Source organism: Apteryx rowi, unplaced genomic scaffold (genome assembly GCF_003343035.1).
Source record: "Apteryx rowi isolate R43461 unplaced genomic scaffold, aptRow1 scaffold_2, whole genome shotgun sequence".
Taxonomy (NCBI): Eukaryota; Metazoa; Chordata; class Aves; order Apterygiformes; family Apterygidae; genus Apteryx; species Apteryx rowi.
Window position 1 is genome coordinate 3,520,492 of NW_020448307.1, and position 24,970 is coordinate 3,545,461.

The 24,970-nt window shown below is 45.9% G+C and overlaps 1 protein-coding gene across 1 annotated transcript in view; it reads right to left on the bottom strand.

The window, feature by feature from the left end:
• The window catches only part of VDAC1 (voltage dependent anion channel 1), a 57,056-nt gene extending 33,211 nt beyond the window's left edge, over positions 1–23,845 (bottom strand). The window contains exon 1 of the mRNA XM_026063488.1: positions 23,769–23,845. The gene's annotated coding sequence lies outside the window, so the exon portion shown is untranslated. The remainder of the gene's footprint in view (positions 1–23,768) is intronic.
• Positions 23,846–24,970: the final 1,125 nt, after the last annotated feature.

The following is a 24,970-nucleotide window of genomic DNA, read 5'->3' on the forward strand; positions in this document are numbered from 1 at the left end:
GGAAGCTCAGTCCGATCCGGATTCAAGCCCGGGCGCTATTGCTCACGGGTGGTAAAGCTGGGAGCGAGCCGTGCAGGTCGGCCCGAGTGCCAGTTACGCTGAAGGGATGGAGACAAGGCTCCTGCCCAGGGCTCCTCTAATCCCCAAAATTAATTAAAGCTGTGACACAATTGCTTTCTTTTGTGTGTGAGTGTGTGTGTGTCCAATCTGTCTAAGCAAGTTTACGTATTTACTTATAACTGCTCTGTTTCATGCTCCCATTTACCCTCCTTTACTGCAGGATATTTTCAACCCTAGTCGAGGCAGTTATGTCTCATGCTTAATTGTTATAGCTGACCTCTTATTCCAAGAAATACCTTTTTCAAAGCACAAGGCAAGGGGAGAATAATGGATCAACATTTACCTTCCGAAATACATTCTCAAAGATTTTCATTACAAGTAGTACTCAATTTTTGCCTCTCAAGGATGGAAAACTACTTTCTCACACATGACTTTAGCTACCCTGATTCTTCACATGGGCTTATCCCAACCTCATTCACCATGTAACCAGCTCAGAAACAAAAAGCTTCATTAATTATTTTCTATTGACACAGTTTCTCTCTGACACAAGCAGGAGGAAAACTCCATTTTTCTATCAGGAATGGGACACTCCATGGTTACCATAAAGCCTTATTGAAACTTGGGGTTTCAGGAATCCCTCTGGACCCAGAGTGCATAAAAGAAATTTTCTTTGGTCAGTGCTTGGCTCCGGGGGCCTCTGTGTAGCAGGACATGTGCTGTCCCAGCCTCTCCCTAGACCTCCTCACTTTGGCATTAACCCCATACCATTCCCAGTATTTTTCCTTTTACAAATAGAAGAAGGGGAGAAAACTGTTAACGTGGGATCTTTCATTTGGCTTGGCATTTATTTTTTGGTGTTTAAGACAAGCCTAGCTAAGTTTTTCAGGACTGGTAGTCATCTGAGGCCAGAACTAAATGCAAAGATTATCTACTTCTTTATTTTCTATTCCTTAATGATCTGGACTAGCCTTTCACAGGCTAGTCTCAGCTCCAGGATGGGAGAGGGGAGGGGAAGCTCTATATTCCTTGGAGCCCCACCAGAAGGAGTGTGGGTATCGGAGTGGGAGGTATGTCCCCTGCAGGAGGGGGAGCTAAGCCCTGCCTGGAACCTCCTAGTCCCGACCCTAGGAGAACAGGAGAGGGGAATCGCTTCCCACAGGTGTTGGGGTCATGCTGCTGCATTGGGTTGAAGCCATGTCACCATGTGGGAATTACCACCAGCTTCCAGACTCAGCGGGAAAGTGCCTCCCGGCATCCATGCTTCCCACTGCATTCCTAAAATGCTGGCTGGAGCCCACGCAGCAGCCTCAGAGAGCGAGGCAGCCCTGGACCAGTGCAGACACCAGACCCTACAGTGGCAGGAGCAGGGCAGACACTCCTCAGGCCAGCCCAGACTGCTCCTTCATCCTCCTACAGCCGTGGGTGTGGGCAGTTGGTCATTCCTGTTCAACTTGGCCCCAAGGCCACCAGTTGCTCCAAACTATGCAGATCTGTTGTATTTTCTAGTGAAATACCTTCATGAGCCAGCCACGGCCCAACTAGCAGTTGAACCAAGGGCAAATGCAAGCTCTCTTTTAGAAAGAGCACTTGCCACCACCCTGATGACCTGCACAACTGAGAGACTTTGGTCACATCCTGCAAAATTTCCTCCCTTATTAAAAGGAAAATATTCCCTTTTAAAATGTTTAATAATTTTGAGCTCATACACAAGAGAAACAAGTCCCTGTTCCCCCCCCACACACACACGTATTCCACTTGTTCTTCTTCTCGGTCTGTGAGTCTCGGAGAAATTTGCCTATTCAAGTCCTCTTTCAGACTATCTTAGCACTAGGACTAGGGCCTTCCTGAGAAGCGCCTGGGGATGTGGTCTGACCTCGCTCTTGGCTGGTTCAGAATCTGTAGTTTGTTGAGAACTCCCCCATGACCTGGAAGACACCTCCAGATTCTTCCTAAACTGTTTAATCCTCTGCTTCTTCAGTAGTAAGATTAATAGTTTGACTCACTTTTAAACCCCAGATGATTGCCTTTTTCTCTGAAACAACTAAAGATTTTATCACTTATTTCTCTGTACATCTACCCTCATATTTCTTTAAGTTTACCCCTGAAAGGCCTAAATTCTTCTTGCTTACTTTTCATAGGCTGAAGCTTTACTTTTAACATTAAAGAGCATTGTTTCTGGCATGACATTAAGGTGTTCGGCAGTTGCCAACCTAAAAGCCAAAAATATCCCATTTGTTTTCATATTTTGATAGGCCACCCATCTCTGCTGCAGTGGTGTCTCTTCCTCTCTGAAAAACGTGGCTCTGTCAGCACCCTGTTGGTCTATGCTCCGTTGCTTCGCCAGGGACCTGGACCATACCTTTTCTCTTTCCATCAGACATTATTCTGACTGTGATAGTTACCCAGTCAGCGCAGCAATAGATGACATCACTGCTGCTTGACTTAGACTTTGGGACCTTGCTCTATTCTGCCTCAGGTTTCTCCTCTTGCGGAAATCTTGTCTCTTAGTGGAGAGCTTTGGGTTACCCATAAAACTGCAAGTTTGGCCCTTCCGTCACAGGCTAGCCACAAACTCAAATAGTTTCTCTTTCGTTTTGTGCACTCTGAGGAAAAACATCCTGCTTGTTTCCAGTGGTAGCTGGTATTCCTCAAATATTTGTACTACAGGTTTATGTTCAACATCACTCTCTAATTTTTAAATACATAAAATGCATTTGAACTGGACATGCTGTGACTGGATTCATTCCCACAAACAGCCATCATTTGTAGAGCAAAGCATTGCTTAAATCTCTTCCAACTGCAGTCCACGTTTCTAGAGATTTGGCTCCAGTGGAGCCACTACCTGTTTTTTCATTTATTCAGAGACCAGTGCCCTCTGCAACTCTAGCAATTCCCTTCCTGATTTTCAACACCACATATGCTGGACCCTAAAATTTGTCACAGAAGAGATTAAATCGTTTAGTCTAGCTTCCTACCTTCATTACTGGGATATAGAAAATGCTTTGAAAAGGGCAAAGCAAGACCTTCACTGGAGTGCGAAGTGGTATGAAGCAAGAATGACTCCCAGAACTTCTGACTTCCAGCCAATATTTTTATGTCACCAGATTTTATTAGGTCTCGTCCCTTTTTAAATTGATTTCAAGACTTCAGCAAGAAGATTCGTCTCTTGAACTATGAAATGCAAGAATGTGATAAGACGAACTGTAAAAATGAGCCAGGCCTTGAAAAACTGTGGCCAGAGCCATATATCCTGCCAATTAACAACCACTCATGCTCTGGGAAGAAAACGTTACTTTGCTTTTAGCTTTCCTACCTCCCTTGGAGAGATTAGCTCTCATAGCTCTCCTTCATTAAGCTCTGAGCAGAGGGAGACACAAGGGTAAAAAATGAATTCATTCCCATTTTAAGACCAGACTAGGTTTTGCACTGCAAGCTCCCCACATTTGCTAGGTATCTCCATATCTGCTCTGAGTTTAAATGGAAGCCCTCATAATTCAGAGCTGTCAATTTAGAAATTCCCCAAAGAGTAAAACTCACATTCACCACTTTCAGAGTCGTGGATGGCATTTCCCAGGAGGTACAAACTCCTCCTTGTTTCAGTTTATAGAGTGCATGAGAGAAGAAAGACTAACCTAACCTTTTCCCCCCCCAAAGATTACTGTGCAAAAGGCACCTTCTGAGACAAATTTTGGAGATGGACACCAACATCAAACTTTGTGCCCCAGCCTTCCTGGAAGGTATCCTGTTTACAGGCTCTCACAGATCACCTTCAATAGCAGCTCGGCAGTGAACATGCGCTCTGCATATAGGTTACTATTTCAACCCAGGAGTGGAAACAGGTTGTGAACTTTCCCAGCACAGATCACACACAAGGCATTAGCATTTGGTTCTTCTTTGAAGGCAAGTTTGACCTAGTTTAGGTCTTCCTTTCTCTTTCTTTTCCTCCCAACCTACTGTCCTTTCCTTCCATCCCAAAGCCTCAAACTATAGGGCTGGCTCTGCAGCATCTCTCTCTAGGCCAGCCTCCCCTCTAGACTTGACTCTTCACACCTCTTCCTCAAACTCAGCTAGCACACAGCTATATCATCCGACTTGCACAACGTGTGATCTTAGCTGTTCACCCAACTTCCCTTATCAGTCCACTTCCTTTATTTGCTGCTGATCTGTCGCCCCACTGGGCTGGACTTCCAAGCTAGAAACTATGATGAGCACAGCCAGTAGTCAAAAGGCTTGCAAGAGCCACCCAAAAATGCCCCAGAAACTCTGCAAGCCGTGTAACTTGCATAACATCAAAGTGAACCTGCAGAACACTGCTCTACACAGAGCCTCTAAAACTCAAGTAGGTCGCAAGAAAAAGAACACAAGATTTTTCTCTTCTCGAAAGAAGAATTGTGTGCTCTTTATGTGGGCAAGGAACACACAGTGGAAGCAGCTTTTTCAGCATAGTACGTCATATGACAGGCTTGCCAGGCAAAACTTACATTTGCAACCATTTTCAGAGGAAATGCCATCTTAAAAGGAAGAGGCTAGAAGCCTTTAGCTTTATAGCAAGAAGGTGTTTTTTTAAAGTCAGACTAAGCAAAATCAATTCATTTTGATGATGGTTATTTGGTGGGTTTCCTCATTAAAAAAAAAAAAAAAAAAAAAAAGACAGCAGCGTCTGTGCAGAGTTCCCTTATAAACAGCAGGTCTCTCCAGCCACTAAGTAAAATTATTGCATTTGTGAAGCTTTCCATAGGCTGAGACTGCCAGCTCATGGAGGCAAAGCTGAAGTCCTGCTTGCCAGTGCCCTTTACATTACGGCCGAGATGGGTTCTCCTGTGCCCTTGACTCTGACTGTCCCACAAGGTTTAAAGGTCTTTTGTTCAGCCTCTTAGAAAAACGATTAAGGAGCAGATTTTGTCCAGCGTTCCAAATTTCCCCTGTCACACAGAGGCTTACAAACATCCTTTAATACCTCTGAAATCAGGGAAATCAGTTGTACAGTCTTACTCCTTCACAGTACTTATAAGGAGGAGAAAGCAATTGTTCCTGCCAACTGCTGGCCTCAGCTACTGAAGCTCTTAAAGTAGGAAATGCAATCCACCAAGTTGGGTTGTGACCAAGGTGGTCAAGAAGAACAACAGTGATGGCAGCATATCCAGGGTTAGGTGTATGACACCTTATGGGATGGTGGACTTGCCATGAGGGTCTCTGGGAAGAAGAGCTGTTTGCATCAAGGTTTTGAATGGGGGTCTGCTTCAGCTTGAAACGAATAGCAGCTACACTTGTTTCCATTTACGAGCTTCGTCCTGAGCTAGAGAAAGCCCTGCAGGGCTGCACTGCAAGATGTCCTCACCTGTGGGGACTCCTGAACAGGGAGGCCAGCTAGACTGCAGCGAGAACTGCATAACCCTGTGCTGACTCGAGGTTTCTTGGTCTCAGGGCCAGGCTTGCTGGGCATGCACGCGATGTGCAACATGTCCTAGAGGAACTGAGTTTATTATTTATTATTCCTCCCTCACCCAAGATTTCCTCTAATGGGAGCAAAATTCCATAGAAACAGTTGAAGTGCACGAAGTTACTTTTGACATTAGCAGAGACCAATCTTGCAGCTGTTTGAACATTCACTTGGCATCTTCCTGAAGCATTTGACCTACATCATCCTCCCACTCTTCCTTTTGCTTCTGAATATTCAAATTAAGTACTTAAAGGAGTGATCTGTTTTTCTGTGCTTAACAGTAATAGGACTATCTCTAGTGATATGGAGAAAAGCTCAGAGATCAATCTTCTTCAGAGAATTAATCAGTCTGTGAAATCTACTACGTGTCTTATTTATGTAGCAAATCCAGCTTCTCCCTTTAAACTAGCTAGCGAAGAACTGTCGAGACCCTTATATATACTACCTTTGTGAGTGGGAGAAGTAATTGCAACTTAAGTGGTACATGGTCTTTGCAGGCTTTTAGGAGCTACCGAGCAGTTTCCATTCAATTTGATCAAGAAATAGGGCCCATCTGTAGGTCAGCAGGGCTGGGTGCAACTGTAGTCTTTACAGAAGAGCGGCTCTGTATCAGGCTGCTTCACCCGACTCAAAACACATGTGCTAATAGGAAGACAAGAGCTCCTTCTGGCTGCCTTTCATCCCCCTCATCTCTTGCCAGTCTGCATCTGTACCTCTTATTGGTCAGAGTATTCCTAGGTGCGGGCACTTGGATTTGAACGGAAACCAAGTCTCCCAACCCATAGCAAATAAATGGGCTGTTACAAGAAAAGTTTCCACCGTGGTTGCTGGGTTTTGTGCCGAGGCCAGCACTGCCGACGTCTATTTGAGGTACTCAGCACGCATTTACCAGCCACGACTTAGTCATTGTATCATCTGGTTCCTGGATCCGAGAGAAGTAGGTCCCACTGCCCTTCTCTGCTGTGTCGTGCCACTTAGTAACGAACGTCAGGAGCCATTAGCTTGCAGCGTGACTTCTGGTAAGCCATTTATCTCTCCGTACTTGCTTCCTTGTTTATAGAGGCAACAATTACCAGCGGGCACTTAGGAATGCCGAGAGGTTCAATTCCGCAGCGTACATGACAGCCTTAGACAGGACGAGATACAGAGCAAAAGAACAACCGCTGCTATAAATGGACTTGTTTTGTTCTGATCTTTGCAGCATCCATCTATCGGAGGCAAATCCTATTGCATTAGATCCTCTCCCTGGACAACAGCCAGGGCTCCACGGTACGTGTCCAAGCAGAGCGCAGGAAGCCACCACCACCTCCTCCTGGGGCTGCCCCGTCAGGAGGGACCGTCCAGGAACAAGGTGTTTCAGAGCCGAGTAACAGATGTAGGTGCCCAATGCCCCTCCGAGTGGCACGGGACTCCCGCTACACCCTGTTACGCGGGGTGTTGTCTGTTGTTACCACCTACCATTGCTCTTTTTGTCAACAACCGGACAGCAGTAAAGCTTGCAGTTTCACCATTTCAAAATCTAACTACAACATGCACTGGACACTGTGACCAGTCTTTTAAAGCTCCTGGAATCAGCAGTGTCCTGGTGTCAGTACTGATCTATCCAAAGGTGTTCACTTCGTTACAAGTAGTTTGTATTAATAGTACATATGTTAGGCCTTAAATATCCACGCATGTTAAAGAAGCATTTGAATTAATCGGCAAAATCCACATACAAAAAAGTGCAAGTTCCTGCCACCGCTCCCATTTTATTATGAAAATAAGATTAAGAGGTTAGAGACCAGCCTCTCAAACGTGACCAGCACTTAAGCACCTTTGCAGCCTGGCCCTGAGCAGTCAGTGCGCAGCGCCTGCGTCAGAGCTGGGACCTTCCTCCGGGAGGACACAGCTTATGGGGTCTCTTCCTTTCCAGGCTTCAGTAATCCTGGGTTTGTACCCTTCAAAATGCTCCTTGAAAGAAAGGTGGGTATTAGATTTTGGGTGGGCTGGCTTGCTGTTTTCCCCAGGTACAGAGCACCTATAGTTTCAGTAAAGATGTGGAGCTGCCTTCTTTACAGAAAAACTCTTGGAAAGACCTCTGTCGCAAATACTAGTTATGCTCCTATAGACACAGCCCGCCTATGCCTTTGCCCTGGGTAGCAGCTCTATTTGCTGGCACATGGAGAGGTAACCTTAGCAGGGAGCGAACCAAAGTCACGGAGTCTAAGAAAGATCAGATTTGACTTTCTGAGTATGTCCGAGAAGTACAATCCGTTTTCCATTGCTCTAGCAGTCTAACTTAAAGCTCAGCCAGTCCAAGATGAGCAGATCTGGAACAAGAAGGAGATGATCTTTGTAGATGTTTCTAGCTAGGTACTTCCACAAGACCAAAACGAGCAATACCACGAAAGCCAGAAAGTACCCTTATTTATGATGAAAGAACTATTTTTGTTAGGACACGGTACGCATGCATAATCCTCAGCCCTGCCACATCTTTCAGGTCAATCTTTGGGCATCATTTCCCGCTCGTTATAGGTATCCTGCTCATTATAGATAACCTGCATGTATACTGGCCTTTGACCATGTACTTTGCTATTCTGCATACCCCATCAACTGACACTACCTACAAAGAAAAGGTAAAGCTTTATCAGGGCAGATCATACACAGTGCATGGTGCAGAATAAAGAAAAATTGGTAAGGGGGTAGCAGAAAAAGCATAATTTTAGGCCCTACTTTCATATACAGAGCTGGCAGAGGAGAATTTGTGCAGCTCTGTATGTTATAGCACATAAAACTGGGAGTCTGGATTTAGCAAGCAAGCACTTCACTACAGCAAGAGTATTTCCATTTCATGTTGGTCATGTAAATGTAGATCAAAACGCAGTGCAAGTGAAGTGTTACGTTGGCATAGTGATGATCAAGATCCTGAATACCAAACAATCTGGGAAGGAGATGGGAGAAAGAGTATCCATTCTTTTCTGAAGAAAAACGTAAAGGACTCATACTTAACGTAAAGGGGTCGTATTCAAAGTCCCTGATGCAATTTGGAGGTTTTAAAACATGTTCTTTTTAAAATTGCAAGTTTACTGACAAAACACACCCAAAATAATGAATCCACACACATGAAACATCTCTCAGTGCACCGGTTCCATTACTGAGTCCAGAGTTTTGCCTCGCTAAATCAAATCAAAGATTTCAGTACGGCAAAGAACCTTTTCCCAACACCAGCAACAATCACGGGACGATCCGTGTGGCACAGACACTGCTGGAAAATCCAAACACGTGGCTTTTTCAGGAAAGGCAAGGTAGAAGCAACCACCGAGGCAAACTGCTGCATCGCCCAGCTGTGCGTTTCAGCCAGCTTTACCCTACAAGCGAGCAGCGGGTGCCGGATGCCACGGTCGTCGCCTGCCTGCAAACCACCTGCAGAGCTGCCCCGATGCATGGTGTGCATGCGGTGACTCTGCTGGAGGAAGGGCTTTGCCATCGCCGCGCTGTGCTGCATATGCCCTGCGCACCGCGCAGCCTGCTCGCACACAGCCAGCCATGCCTCCCACTTCCCATGGCTGGCAGAGAAGCACCTCAGGAAGAAAGCACTGAAACAATATTTTGATGTTTAAGTAATTGGCTTCAACTGAGATGCATTTGGAAATGCAAACTCCTACAGTATTGTTTTTAAACTGCACAGCGTACTGCGTTTGTGAAGGACTTCAGGGCTCATTGCTCGGCAAATGACGTATTAGCCCTTTTCTGCGCCTCGATCAGCTTGACAGAGCCTGGGAGCTTCTGCTGACGCCGGCGCCAAAATAGCATCCTCTGGTGAAGCCTTCCAGAGATCCTCACATTTCCGTGGTGATTGTGTGCACAATGGCCGTGCAGCCGGTTTGATTCTCATCTCTATGTTCATTAAAGCATATAAGTACAGCTGAACACTGGGTAAAACATAGGAGTGGAAGTTACTGCAGTTTTAAGTCATTTTCCTTATGAAAGATTCTTTCACAGGTATCTTTAAAAATCACATTTAGGTAATTCTTAATAAGACTTCTATAAATTCCCTGATACTTGTTCTTTGCTGGCTTTCTCACTGCCGATAATTGCTGCGGTTTGCCTGTCTCCCAGCAGAACCTTTCTTACTTTCCTAATTAAAATTCCTTTGTGGCCATCATCTAAGAACTTGTAATCCAAAAAACTGAAGCCATTGCACAAACCTGATCCAACTCATACCTAATGTAAGCCCATTGCAATGGAGTCAACAGTTACACCCAAAACCAGAGAACCAAAGCCTGTAAAGGGCTTATGGGTTTATCCAGCCTACCCTTCCACTGCTGTGGGACTGCTCTCTACCAAACCTCCCAGAGACTTGCAGCAAGGTAGTTTTCGAGGTCCAAATGATAGAGCTTTCCCCCAGGCCTGCTTGCTGCTGTGCCCAAGCTCAACCCCACCTCATCAGCAGAAGCCAGACCACCCATCTGGGCTGGAGCCCTTCCAGACACTGTGTGCGGGCACCTGTGGCACCAGGACTCTTTCTCCTTCTCCCTGTTCCCCACGCTGGCTCCTGCTGCTGCCCTGAAGCTGACTTCCAGCCTGTAACACTGAAAAAAAAATTTAGTCCATTGGACTAACCTGGGCCTCAAAGATCTCATTTTCAAGTCCATGTCCTGCTATTTCGTCTGCATTTTGCTTTTCCCAGCTTGGCACCTCCACCCTTAACTGCAGCTCTCCACATTGCCCTGAGAAACGGCAGCATCTCTGATTCTTAACCCCTTCAGCATCACGGGCCATGACCACCTTAAGTATCACCTGGCTAAGCTTGTCATATTTTCCTGGTTTAACCTTTCTTCTCCAACACCCGAAATATTTTTTCCTTTCTCACAGCTCTTAATTAGCTAAGGAAAAACCCCAAACCCCGATGATGCCCAAACCTGAACACAGACACTGATGAGGAATATGTTACATCATGTGGCAGTGGGTAATACCATGAAAATGCCCATTTGTCTGGATAACTGAGATTCATTCCAAAATCACGCCTAACATGGAAACTCGCCACCCTAATACCAATTATTAGCTTCAAAGGCAGTAGCACAGACTAATGCTGTAGACAGATAATATCATACATCCCTATATTAAAGCAAACACAGATGATTCAATTTCATTTCAGATTCACCTGGAAAATTCTGGCTCTGTCATTTATCCCTGGTCCCAGTGTGTCATGGGAATGGCATCAGCCAAGTTCACCCATGCTACCCACCTTCTAGCTGTCCCGCTGCCTATTCCTAACCACAGCCTGTTCTGGTGGGACCATGCCTTGGCTAACGGCCAAGTAAGTCACCACAACACATTATAATAGAAGTTACTAGTTATATAAAAGTGAAAATAAGACTCTTAGTGAAGGAGTTAATGGTTAACTCCAGGTATTGAAGGGGGGGGAAAAAAAAGAAAAAAGAAAAGCATCTTTTGCTCAAATTACGAAGGTATTCTCATACAGCTGGTATTATTAAAATGAATATCAAAGAAGTTTAAAATGATTTGGGCTGCACAGTAAAATATCTCCAGTGGTAAAGTGTATTCTCATAGCTTACTCATCCGTCTAGGCTAATTACAAGATATCGTCAGATTCAATCCATTTTTAACAAGGCATTTTATTTTTCAGTTTGGTGATGGTTCAGTAGCTCATATGAAGTTTTAACTAGCTTGTTTCATGGAATAACATATGCTTCAACATGTGCTGGTTTCATGGTGCACGACATCCGTTATCTATTAACTAACCCACGTAGGTCCTGTTGGAAGAACAACTCGGGTCAGTGGGAAGTGCCCAAATGGGCTGGCTGTGCAAACCTTTCTGTTGGCCTCTTTCATTCCAAGAATTACCTGATATTTTTTCTTGCTACTGTCTGAAGCTCACTGCTTTTCACAGCTACCTCTCCAGTGTCTGGTGTTTCTAGATCTTTCTGTTCTGTGACAAAAACCTCCTGGGGACTGTCCCACAGCCCTACTCCTGGCTCATTTCCCACTCTGTTAAGCAGGATGAAAGCAGGATGATGAGGAATGGAGAGACTGTGCTGGAGTCCTACACCACGTGCATTGTGTGGAAATGCAAGGAATGGGTACAGTGTACTTAAAAGAGTATTTGCATAATGCATATTTACCTTTAATTGCCAAGAACAAATTCCATGAATGCTTTTATGTGCCTTTTCCAAGGTTTCTGGCTAGAGGTCTTTACAAAGTGACCGTAGGTCTTTCAGCACAATCTTGCACATCTGGTTTCATCCATTAAACAGTTTGTTTCCTCATATGATAAAAACAAATGCTGCAGTTGACATATCTGCATAGGGCAAAAGCAGTGCCAAGCCATAGTCAAAGCTACTGCAGTTTGAAGCTGGATCTGCACCTGCCAAAATATCCCACAAGGTTTTCTCTGCTTTCTGAGGTTAGAATTCATCACTCCGTGCAACAGCAGCCATGACGTGGCCTCCAGCACTTGAGATCCGGGAGGACAGTGAAGATTCACGGGCGACCAGAGCAGAAGGCGGACTGAGTGGGGCTGCATCAACTAATGCATCAGGCACTCGGCTCCTCCCTGCCAGGACACTGCTTATGAAAAACCCTTATGCAAGGGGGATGAAAACAATGCGGAGCTATAAAACCATTACAAGGCTTTGCATCGAGCATGGTAAAAACATGGGGGGCCTATTTATATTCTCTCCTGAAGTGTTCTATAGAATTCTATAGTAAAACTGATTAATCTCTATTCATTTTTACATGGTAGTTAAGAGTCCTGCAGAAACTTTATAGTCTTCTATTAAATTCTACAATTCCCTCCAATACTTGCATCTCAGAGGGACAATCTGGGGCTTTGAACTGTATATTAGCAGTGGCCGAAGTCTCTGGATGCCTCTCTTCGCATGATATAAATCTTTAACCCTAAGGGCTCTCTAGTAATTCCCTCTGCTCACTCAGAGTGAAATTCACTGTTGTACAGAGTCAGTGCAAGGTCTGCATTTCACTTAAATCCTTCCTTAACTGTCAAAAGAAAAGGGTATTGCTCAGGGCTTTGGCGAGTGGCAAATTTCACTTTGACAAAATAATACCAACTGCTAAGGCTGCTTAATCAATCTGTGGAGTAGCCGGTGACTATTTCCCCTCACCCCCCACTCCCCAAATTGTGGATCGCTATTTGCATCTCTAACCTAATTTCCTTCTACCAGCTTTGCAGCCGTTTCACACTTGCTTTATCCAAATATTCTAGCTGGATTTTTTAAAGGACCCTAAAGGAATCAATTGGCCATATCCCCTGGACTCCTTTAAGGGAGTCAGGGAACTCATTCCATTACGTCCCCATGAAATGCCAAGCCTAGATGTACAAACCCACCACCAGAAATAGTCCCCAAGACAAGAAGTTTTGATCACATATTTCAGGACAAGAGTGAAAAGTACATTTTCCTCTCATAAAAGTGAACTTTATACCAGACGCCGAATCCTAGTAGTAGGGACTCCTGAAGAGGGAGTAGAAATGTGTCATGCAACACGCGTGCGGTGGGAAACAACTTGACTTTGCAATCCAAACACACTCCTACATTGCTTATAGAAGCACAGAAATAAATCATTCACAGAACTGATTTACTGAAGAAGCTGGAATAAGGAGTACCTTGCAGAAAATTGCTAGGACCTGAATTATGCCCCTGACTATGCACCTTTCCTGAGACAGGAATCAGAGCATACCGCAGGTCTGCGAGCCAAGGGCACAAGTCCTCCAAGCCATGGAGCCACGCACAGAGCGCACGTTGGCCCATGCAGAGCTGCAGCAGAGCTTACGCCATTCTTGAAAAAGAAGGAGCAGAGAGGGAAAGGTGATGAAACTCCTATCCCCTAGCTTTTAGGGGGCTACAGGATAACAGAGTCTTTTTACTTGCGCATGGCACTACATGGTCCTCAGTGCTCGCCAAAGCAAAACGATGACCGAACTCACAGTCCGTGTGTGGAAGAATGAGGAAGAGTAAAAGCAATGAAAATTCACTGCATGAATCATTCATGACAAATTATTAGTGCAGGTCTAATCAAAACCTTTGACCAGCTCTGATTTAATCAGGATGGCCTGAAGTACCAGTGGATATATCTCCACTTCAGTAGTTTTCCTACTTCATAAATAATTCGTTTGTGCAGCAAGTGGTTTTGTGAGGGGCTGTGGGAAATGCAGAAGAACTATTCGGGGAGGGATTCGCAGTTTTGTCACACCAGCAGACCTCTCCTGCTCTGTGGCATTCTCAGAAGAAAGGATTCTAGAGAACCGCTGACCAGTATTTTTAGAATTTCAAGTGACCCATTTACAAGTGACTCACTAGGTGAGCTCTGTTGCAAGAAAGCTCTCTAAAATACAACAAAGCGGAATTTTTGATGGATTTTCTTTAGCTTATGAGCAAAGATTAAGGGGTTTTGCAGGGGGCAGTTTTTTGCTCCATCCACCTGATCTATAGGACATCCCTATGCACATTGTTTTACATGATCCAAGACTTACGAGTTAGATTTCTGTCACTTAGTCACAGGAAGCAGCACCTCATGCTCCAAACTGCCAGCTGAAAACAGGTCACGACAAAAACGTATCTCTTGGTGCATCTTTTCACTAGAAAGGTTTGTTACACAAACTCCAAAGCACATTAAAATGTTTTGTCTTCACAGATCTCAGCAGCAGTTGCCTTATTTTTTTGTTCTCCCAATATTAAAATTCCGCCAATTATTTTCAAACGTGAAAATGAGCACAATTAGGAGAATGCGAAAGGAGGCAACCCAAAGGCTGACAAAGACGAGTTTGACCTGCGCTGTCAGAACTTGTATTTAATAGGTGTACATCCATTACACACACATGCAAGTTGTAACGGAGCGCTTTGTGCTTCGGCTTTCAGGGAAACGTACCACCGTTCTGCGGTAATAATATGTCAACTGAAACCAAGCCAAACCCCCAAACTTCCTTTCATAAAGGATATAAAAACAGATTCTGCAGAACACCTGTGTAAAATAGTATTACCCCCCCTACTTGGGTACATTTTAGTGCTTTTACTTTCTCATGGGGAGAAGAGGGAGGGAGAAATTTAATTCATCATTTCTTTATAGATGAATTCAAAACGCACCAGTGAGAAGGATCAGAAACTTGGAAGCAAGTATCAGAGCAGGTGTCCAATTAACCTCTTAGGCAAAGTCAGCAGAAAAGGTAAGTGGATTTTCCCCCATGCACTAAATATGGTTTATTATACTAGGCATAAAAGATGGCTACAGGAGGAGATCAAAGCCCGGACACATTCTACAGAGCCATTAACTGAAGGTCTACTATATGTGCCATGAGATGTAAAACCAAGTTCCTGTGGTTAGTGAGGACCTCATGACCTCTCACAAGAGTTGACCACAGCATCCTGGTCAGATACCAATAAGTTAATTACATCTGGGCTTTCGGTGGCCTCTGCCGCGTTAACAGAAGAAGGCAACTTCCGGGTCAGAAACGCACGTGCCCTTGCTGCGCCCCACCGAGCCCGGGTCGATCGGAGCAGAGCCAGGTGCCGGGGGTAGATACCTCGTTTGGGCTGACGAGGAGCTATTTCGGCATTTCAGGGCAAGCTGTGGGTAGAGTTGGACCTTGGGGGAACGAAGCGCCGGCTGCAGACACACGCTCCCCACGGCTTAGGGACCACGAGCTCTCCTTCCATGCCTGACCCCAATGCTGCAGCATCTCAGACAAACCAGCTTCCATTTGCCGCTTCTTCATCCGGACCGAGCTTGCTAAACATTTTAATTGCCGACACGCTGAATACCTGCTTGTTGAATACAGTCACTTTCTCTTTTTAAAGCATGTCAATAAAAGGAAAATGAAAGGTGAATTCTCCCTTTGAAGCCGAGACTTTGAGGTGAATAAGTACGAACGCGCCGAGACTTCGAGGGGAATGAATATGAACGCGCTATCGCTGTCGTTAAGGCACATATTCCCCTCAAATACCACGGCAATGGGATGAAAGGCCGCCCCAGTTTTGGGGGTCCACGTGCACTGCCCCGCCGGCGGCGGCCGCCCCCCAGGGCCTCCCCCCGCGCCGAGGAGCATCCCCGCAGGGCGCGGAGAGGAGGCAGAAGACGACCCTCGCAAAGCCCACGGGTTTAACCGTTCGCTTCCAGGGAGCCGCAACGCCACGTAACGCGCTACAAAACCTCGGCTTCGCCAGGGCCACGCAGAGTTAATTGAGGCCAAAAACGTTATTTACATGCACGCATGCCACTGGTGCAGAAGAGAAACTCTGTGCATATCCGGGGGAAAGAGCTGCCATTTAGTGCTTCGGGCCATTTTTAAGATAAATCCCAAACTCCTCACCCAGTGCCGGCTCCAGGGAGGCACCAGTAAAGCTCCCTGCTGAAACATTTTTGTAGAATCGCACAATCATTTACCCTTCTTGGCAACAATTTTTTTTCCCCCATTTAAAATATGCTAACACCAGAAATGCATGGCCAATCTATATAGGCATGTATGATACTATTATTAATTATAAGAAAAAAAAAAATCTACAGGTTCCAGCTCTCTGCCATAGGCATCTACCTTCTAAATCGTATTATGAATTTTGTGCAATACTGCATATATCTCAGCCCTCATAGCTGAAGTCAAATTTTAAACTAACACTCATGCAATTCCACCTTGCATTAACTTATACTGAAGTATCACAGAAGGAGCTACTAGGTGCCTTTGAAAACACAATGCCCTTTCAACTCTCTTTATTAGGAGCAGAGGACTTGGGGGGGGGGAAAAAAAAACTGATCTTGAACCCTTTTGAAAACTCAAACTCTTTGCCCTCAGATCACCTTAATATTGTAAGCAAAGGAAAACTTTTCCCGTGCGCAGAAGGCTAGCAAAACAAAAACAACAACAACAACATCTGACAGGCCTTGGGGGCCAGGGAACAAGATGAAAATTCTGGAAAATACAGGAATCACAGATTAGAAACTGAAATAAAGATAATAAAGCAAAAACAAGGTGAGAAAATAGAATATCCTCCCCTAAAAGCCATGAAAGTGAATAGGACTTAAAGATATGAACTTAAAAATAATCATGCATGTGTTTGTATAGATACACACACCCTAACACTCGTGCAGAGAGAGAAATACACATGCAAAGACATTCATGAAGGCAGAAGACTGCATAAAGATAACAAAATGACTTCTTCTCTTCCAAAAGGAAAGTTAGAGAGTGAATTTGTCAGGTATGTCCCTAATTAATCAGCAGCAGCAGCGTGACCTACAGGAAAGACAAAATACCTGCTGACTAATTTCTCACTCACTAAGCCTTCAGCACACGTACCAAAAATCAGATTAGTTGGCGCACTGCTTGTCCCAACCCTATTTCTCTGGCGACTGTTCACCCGGTGTAGAATAAAGAACTGTCTCAAGGAAGCTGCTTGTTTTCCATTTCGCTCTTCCTCATTAGTTCTGAGCTCCAGCCAGGATTAATAATCAAAAAATCAGTTAGCTTAATTGGTGTAAAAGCAGTCCTTTTCATTTTCTGTTCTTTGTAAGGGTTACGCTCTTGCTTTTTCAGATGTGGTTACCTTCGTTCTTCTTAGAACGGCTCCCCGTTTGCTTTCTCCCGCCCGTTCGCCGAGCGCTGCCTTACCGGCGAGGCAGGTGGATGGGGTACGGCTATGGCGACTCGAAGTTTGAAAATAGGAAACTGAGAAACCACACAAAGTTTTCATGGCTGTGGATGAGACATGAGCAGTGCCATTATTTGAGGCGGCCACCCGGTTTCGGGCAGGACAGGGGAGCGCAGAGGCCCTCGCTGGCTGGTCCGCACCCCGCCGAGGTGACCTCTCGAGGACGGGGAGGCAGAGCCCTCCCGGGAGCCGGGGCCGTCGGGAAACACCGGCTGCACGCCGGAAAGTCCAACTTTGCCCTTTTTCTCACTAATTATACAACTCCTGCCTCCCTTCTTGCCAGGGTGTCAGAGCACCTTGCAAGCGACTCGGCTACCTGCTCTGCGCACGGCGTCTGTGGGAAACGCAGAAGGGGCTAAATTGAGCTGACGAGGTTTCACATTTGCAAGATAACTGATGCTCCTACTCCTTGGCGATGCACACGCTGTGGGCCACCAGTGACTCACAACCAAAGAAAACTCAAACCAAAGCTGCGCACGGGGAAGAAATGCCTAAGAGTTACCTTATTATGCAAAACAAGTGGGTCCTACAGCGCTGAGAATCATTTCTGAGAAACCCGCAATGCCAGGCGGGCTGCCACAAACCTTGTCCTACCTGTTGTCCTTCCACAGCCTTGGAGAAGGGAAATCATTGCTTCGATTTATGGGCCCATCACTTGCTTTCCCGTGTGGAAATAAACCCTCTAAAATTGAGGCAGCAGCAGCAGCACAGGGCAGGTGGTGTGTCACCTCCCGGTCCTGGCAGGAGCACATGCAAACGCATCGGGGGGTATCACGCAAAACCATTAAGGACTGTTAAGGACATGGCAAGGGGGAAGAAATCCAGAATAACCGCACTGGATTTGCTCCTCTCAAGTTTTTGAGCATTAAACAGGAAAACAAGAGCTGGGCTTTGACCATGAGAGGTGAATGCTTCATGCCAGAGGGGATGGCAGAGAGACCTGAGCAGCAAGTAGGGGGTGCCTTTGCTATGCGTTTCCTCCGTGAACTGAAACAAACCACTAAATAACATAATTGTGGCCATATGATTAACACACACACCCATCCCCACTCTGTTGTTGCCAGAGATTAGTTTGGTCGGTCACAACTCACTGCATTTCCACTTGCAGTAGTCCAAGCTCTTGAGAGCATGAAACTCTCCCACAAGCCTTTCCGCCCACGCCAAAATACCCAAAGCCAGAGGTTTAAACACAACTTTCCCATCTTCCAAAGAGAACCACGGGCATCTTACCATGAAAATTGTCCTCTTTTGATCCAGCAGAGTTGCTCCCTAACAGCAACAACAGAAAAATGTGTTAGGTAATGCTGCAACCACACTTGCGGACTTTTTAACTTGCAGATTGGTAAAGCCAGTACTGATAAGTGGGAGAAGAGCACTTGTTGGGCAAACCCCGCAGGAGCACAGGGCAACAGCTGCCCCTGCAAACCAACTGCAAGATGCCACTAGATGGGGACAGTGCCCACAGAAATTCAACTGCCCAGGAGAGAGCCCCATCTCCAGCAGGAGCACCACTGTGAACCTAAAATGTCCTTTGGAAAGGAAGGCTTTAGCGTTTCTTGTTTGTAAAGAACGAGCTTTCACTTAACCAATGTCAAGGTCATGAGCACCAGGAGGTGGTGGTTTAGTGATCAGTAGAAACGTGAGTGAACCCACCTGCTTGGTGCACAGTGAGGAAGCTCCATATGGCCCTCATTAGGGGCAGATAAATGAAGGTAAATGGAGTTTATCTGTGACGACTCCCCTGCATCTCTGACAACCTCTGAGTTCTGGTGCAATCCAGGCTATTGGGTGCATCGGTAGCTCTTGAATGAAGATGATGCCTTTCCAAGGCCCTGCTCCATGGGGCAGGTTGTATTACCTGCTCTTCCCCTGGCCCCCAGCTGCATGGCACAAGCCTGTGTCCAGGAGCTACTGCTGCTGAGCTGCCTGAGGACTTCCCTTGCAATGCTTTCACAGCACACGTGCCTGTGTCAAGCTACGGGTTTGCAGCAACTTCATAGAAACGCTTTGGCAACACTGACAGTCCATTAAGTAATGCCGAATTCAGTAATTCAGTAAAAAAGAATGGCTACAGATAATGCATGAACTCTGTAAGCACCCGTGCTGATAAGCAGGAATCGGACTGCAACTGGGCACCTTGGTTTGTTTCCTGGACAAACATTTGTAATAAATGGCAATTTATGCCTACGCAAGGCTCCCTAGCCACTGTCCTGTGCTTGGGGGGGGTGAGAATGAGAGGTATACCTCCCTATTTCATCTATAAAAGCAGTGAATCATAACATAGTGGATATGTCTTTCATTTTATATTAATCACCTAAACGATGCATTGGAGAGAATGCAAGTTTTTCAATAAGTCGGTAGCAGAGGAGAAACTTTCTCTTGACATTTAATCATCTTCGTCATCTCTGATCAAATAATGACAGATAAAAACAGGGGCTCATTTACATTTGGCTGGTTGTCTTGTTACCCTAGTTCTCCCATCCAAAACACCAGCTAAAACATGAGACAGAGCCTAACTTGAAAGAAAACTACAATACCCAGATTCTCTAAAAATCCCTAGGCATGCTGTGACCTGCTGTTTTTACCCTTTTGAAACTGCAGATCAGACTTGTGCTAACCCTCAGCTTGCTGCGGTGTAACACGGAGCAAAAAAGAAGCAAGGCAAGTGGTCCTATAGCAATGAAATATTCCTGCAGTCCCATAAGGGACTTGAATGCAAAGGAAAAAACAATTACAAAAATCCAGTTTAGAGCCTTTAGAAGGAAAAGGCTTTTTTCTCTGGCTTTGAAAACAGCCGGGAAGCGTATTTCTGAAGCATCTTCACGATTCACTTTTAGGTGATTTTGCAAACACCATTGCGTAGCTTTGGTTTTCTCCTTTCTCAAGCTCACAAAATGAAGTTTTCACATAGAGATGTGTACAAACGTGTCATTGCACAAACTGAGATATTCCCATTGCAAATCCCCTTTGCTTAAAGACGGGACAAATTTTACTCATTTCTAAACAGAGCCTCATATCTTTATTTGAAAATAACTCATTTCTGAATGGAAAAAAAAAATCAGTGAATTTTTCCAAAAAAAAAAACAGGTTTCAGTTTTACAGTGCGTGTGAAATATCCAGCGCTGACAGTTGTCACTCTCATTCTACATTGCATTTATTTGCACGGCTCTAGCCTTACCCAAGCAAATAAGATCTCTGACTGGAAAGTCAAGGTTTCATCTCTTCCAAAATCATATATCTCCGGAGAACAAAAGCTGCCAAAACCCCTGTTTAACACTTGCTCTCACTAGTGTTTCCCACCCGGCTTAAACCAGGGGGCACGGAAATCTTCATGGAAATCATGGAAATCTTCACCTTCGGTTCTGCTGGCATAGCTCAGCGGCAGGGGTGGGATGCGGTGGTGGACTGGGCAGTGATGCTCTGCCTTCTGCCCGGCTTTGTTTGTATTCAGCAAAAACGGGGACCAAAGGCTGCTTGTACATGCAACCACCCACTCTCATCTCACAAACAAAAGCAGCAAAGAAATTCAGAAAGAAAAGAAAATCAGCCTGGGCTGCTTTGTGTTTTAACCAGGAGGGTTTGGGGTTTTTTTCTGCTATAATATTTCTTTTGTGTTCTCCACTCGGTTTCAACCAAAGGCACACCACAAGGTTGTTAGTGTGAGGAGTCAGAGGCAACGTAAGAGCATGGATCCCAAAAATGTGGTTTTTCTGGGCAGATTTCTCTGAATTCCCCCCCACTCCGGCACTCGTGCAGCTATCTTGTAGTTGATAGGCCTCAAAAAAGTTGTCTCACTGTTCAAAGTAACACCTGAGCTTATAACCGTCTCCACTCCCTGCTACCTGTCGCCTGAAAAGCTCACGGCAGCTTTAAAACCGTGTTTTACCTGCCCAAAAAACCTAATGAGAAAATATACCATTTTACAGATAGGTAAACTGAGGCACACGTGGCCACTGCAATGAATCCTCGCCGAAGCTGATGGAGTGACTCTAGTCTCAGCACCACAAGCAGCATTAGACGAGGTGTTTAAGAGATGGAGAAGACAAGGGTGGCGAGGGTGCACGTGGGTGACGCTGCTCCCAGCCGGCGGCAACCACGCGGCCGTGGCAGCCGTGCGCTGAGCCCTGGAAGTGTCACCTCCTCCCACCGCTCGCTCCTCCAGGCCTAGCGTGAGGATGTGAGGACTTGCTCCAGCAGGCTGGTGGGCCTCCCCAGCCCATGTGCCACCAACGAAAAGGTGTCCTCAGCCATGGCAGCCAAGCCTGGTGGCCAGGAGCCTTGCAGGAGGAGAAGCAACCAGAGATGCAGGGAAAACACCCTAAAGACTAAAGGCAGAGTTTCGAGAGGAGAAAACAGACTCTCTTTGCATCTCACTGGGGACTTTGCACCACGGGGACAAAACGGGTCCCCGGCAAGGGCAGAGCTCCCAACGTTGGAGCCTTTCGGCGTTTTGAGGTCTAAAACAGAGAAGCTGGTAGAAGAGGTACCGGGCTACGCAGCCTATTCCCTACCACAGAGCAATAACTGAAGCGCTTAAAAACAAACTGCCTGTGGTTAGTTAGATGGAAAATATGCAAGGCTGTGCTCTTCACCAGCGCGGTGCTCGCCCGGCCCTGGCGCGGGAAGGAAGTGAGCGCGCGCCGCGAGGGTGCGTTTCGCGCGTGCCAGAGCCCTCGGCAGGACGGGAGAGGGCTTCTCGGCCTTTCACCACGAGTCGCCCAGGCGTACGTACGATTGAAGCGCTCTTGCACTTTTATTACTAGTAACAACCATCGTTTGCACTATGGTAGATTCCCAAATTCCACTGAGGACCACCTCGATGCTGAACAGCCGTATGAAAAGGTCCCCGTGTCGGGGCAAACTGAGTGCAAAAGGATCGCTGTTTTGCAGGAAACCGTTTCCCGTAGTGACCCAAGCTGGCGCGCAAGGAAAGGAGTGCTTCGTTACTGTAACCGGTGCTACCAAGATGATGATTATCTGCCCAGACATATAGCTCTCATTTAAGAAAACCAAAAATCTTTTAAATATTGCATTATATAAACAACCTGATTCTCAAACATGGGCTCGTTTATTCTGTCCCAAAACAGAAGTGCAGTGGAAGATGACAAAGCAAAGGAAAGGGACCACCAGACAAATGTTTCCTACAAGCTGGCCTTTACCTGGTTTCATTAAAATACTCTGCTCTAGCCAAGCAGTGACCGCCGCATGCCATCAGCACTTTCCATGTTTTCCCAACTTTCTGGCATGCACATGGAAATATGTTGTTATAAAACATAAGCAAAAATTTCAGACTAATTAAAGAGATTTTATCTGGTTAAAATCATATTTCATTTAAAAAAAACCCCAGACATTTCCTTGCCTGCCTGTTCTAAATAGCACCTTAGATTATTAAAGCCGAAGCCTTAAAAAGCTCATTTACATGATACTGCCTCTTGTCTGGTGTTTATTTTTGCATGTCTGGCAGCGGAGTCTAGTCGCTGCTCCCTTGCTTTAGCAGCACTTTCTAATCCATGGCGTCTGCAGACTCTCGCGCCTGCAAGCAGGAGACGGGACGGTTCGGCGGTCGGAGCAGCAGACAGACGCGCACCTCCCTGCTGCCAGCATCCCGTGGGATCCCCAGCAAGCTGCTTCCCGGCTCTTGGTCTCAATTCCCCATCTGCAAAAGGCACCGTGATTGCCGTGAACGAACGAAGGGCGCTCTGTAATTGTAGGCACTAACAGCTCTGCAGGTACCGCATGGGGCTTTGGGAAAGGAGCCATGAGCACGCGGAAGGGCACGTCGGGCCCCGAGGTGGCAGGGAAATTTGCTGGACGGGCGGCTGCCTTTCCATGCAGACACTGCTCCAGAACAGCAGCGCCTTCGCTCCGGCATAAATGCTCTGATTTAAATAGGATGACAGCGGAGCCCCGGCTCACGCGCGACCACCACCACGCAGGACCACCACCGCACAGGACCACCACCACGCAGGACCACCACCACGCAGGACCACCACCACACGGCCCCAGGCCCATTTGCACTTGCAATGACCCAGGTAAAAGCATGAAGCATAGTTACAAACCAGGAGTTTCTCCAACACCTGTTTGGCTTCTCAGAGCTTTGCCCACCGCGGTGGGAAATTGAGTTTGGTGAAGTTCAAAGTCTATGGTGGCACCCATCAAAGATCCCCGGGGTTAGCAAGCTGTCCCACTCTACGGGGTGTGAGGGTGTGTTTTCCATAGGCCTGTGCGATCAGTTAAAAACCTGCCATAAATCCAAATGCATATGTCTATCAAAACTGCTATATGCGCTGTGTCACAGGAGCACGTGCCCCTGATGCACGTGCTAATCTCCACCGAGGTGAACTCGTTTATTTTTCTGAATATTACAGAGGAATCAATACTCTTATTTATACAACTTAGAATCCATAAAAAAGCAAAAATATATCTGTTGCCCCCTGAAATAAGGGTTAGTAGCAACAACATATAACTCAATTACTAGCAAGCCTTCATAACTAGAAAAATATATACCGCTGTATGCAGTTGTTATTTACATACTGGAAACAATAATACCTACAATTACTGGGTAAAGCTCAGTTTGCCTTTAACAGTAGTTGTCTGTAGCTACTTAAACATACCTAATTGCACCTTAGCACATCCCTGAAGAGGATCAGTAGCGCTTTCCCGAAGCACTTTCCTGAAGGTGCTGCGGAACGTGGTGGCATCCACGGAGCATCAGGTGCCTTCTGAAATGCAAACATCCAAGAAGTGACCCATTTAATTAGCATCCAGATCATGGCAGCCAGCTCACACAGTCAGCGCTCTGTCTCTTGCCAAACTGGGTACCGTCACCCTGAAGCAAAGGAAACCAGACATATTTTCAGAAGTAGCATTAGCGCACCAGAATCCTCCAGTTTAGCCCCGGCCCTAGCTGAATTGCACTCAGTGGGTTCAGTTCCTAGGGATAATGTGGGTTATCTGCTGAGTGGACGCATAAAGATGTGTTGTAAAGCAAGATGCAAACAATAAAAAGCTTGTAAGTGCTTTAATAGTCATTTCTAATATTAAATACTTGACTTTAGCCATATACCCTGTGTGTTTAGATGCTTTGCTGAATCGGGGTTATAAGTAACTGAGCCATACCTGGAATTATTTTTTTCACTGAGGTCTCATGGAATATTAAGAGTTAGAAGGAAAATTAGAAACATTGCTTTTACCGAATGCAAATAATTCCTTTCTACAGCCGCTGATCCCCCTTTTCTTGCCACCTGACTAGGGGCATTTCAGGCAGAGGTGGACTGAGGGCTGAAGGCCTCTTCAGCTTTGCAGCTGAGCCGTGGGAGCAGGGTGAATACTGTCACCAAGCTACGCAAACAGCACACCAGTGCAATTTTCTGGTAGCGTTTACATGTCAGGTTTTAAATAAAGCACTTGGATCCTGAAATGGGTACTGGAAAAACTGCGACAGAATCAAACTAAATTAATCATTTGGGTAGAAACCCTACTGGAAACTTAAAAATGAAGAGCAAACAAGAGCACATTACTGGGCTGTGTAATTTCTAGGGTGACTGTGGGCTCACGAGTGCCGTTTTGCCCGACGCTTTGCCGAGCAGCTCCGAGGTGCCTATAAGCTCTTCTGCGCCAGCCAGCAAGAAACTCCTCGACCCCTTTATGAATCAGCCGAGCTGTGGGTCTTGTCAGCCTGTTACCATCATTTTAGCGTGTGTCACTCACAGCAAGTATTGTTACTAGTCACAATATTATCCAGCTGTTTGTTATTGTTTAAAAAAAGAAGACGACTACAATATTTTACTTTAAGGACCTTTTGCTGTAACAAGAC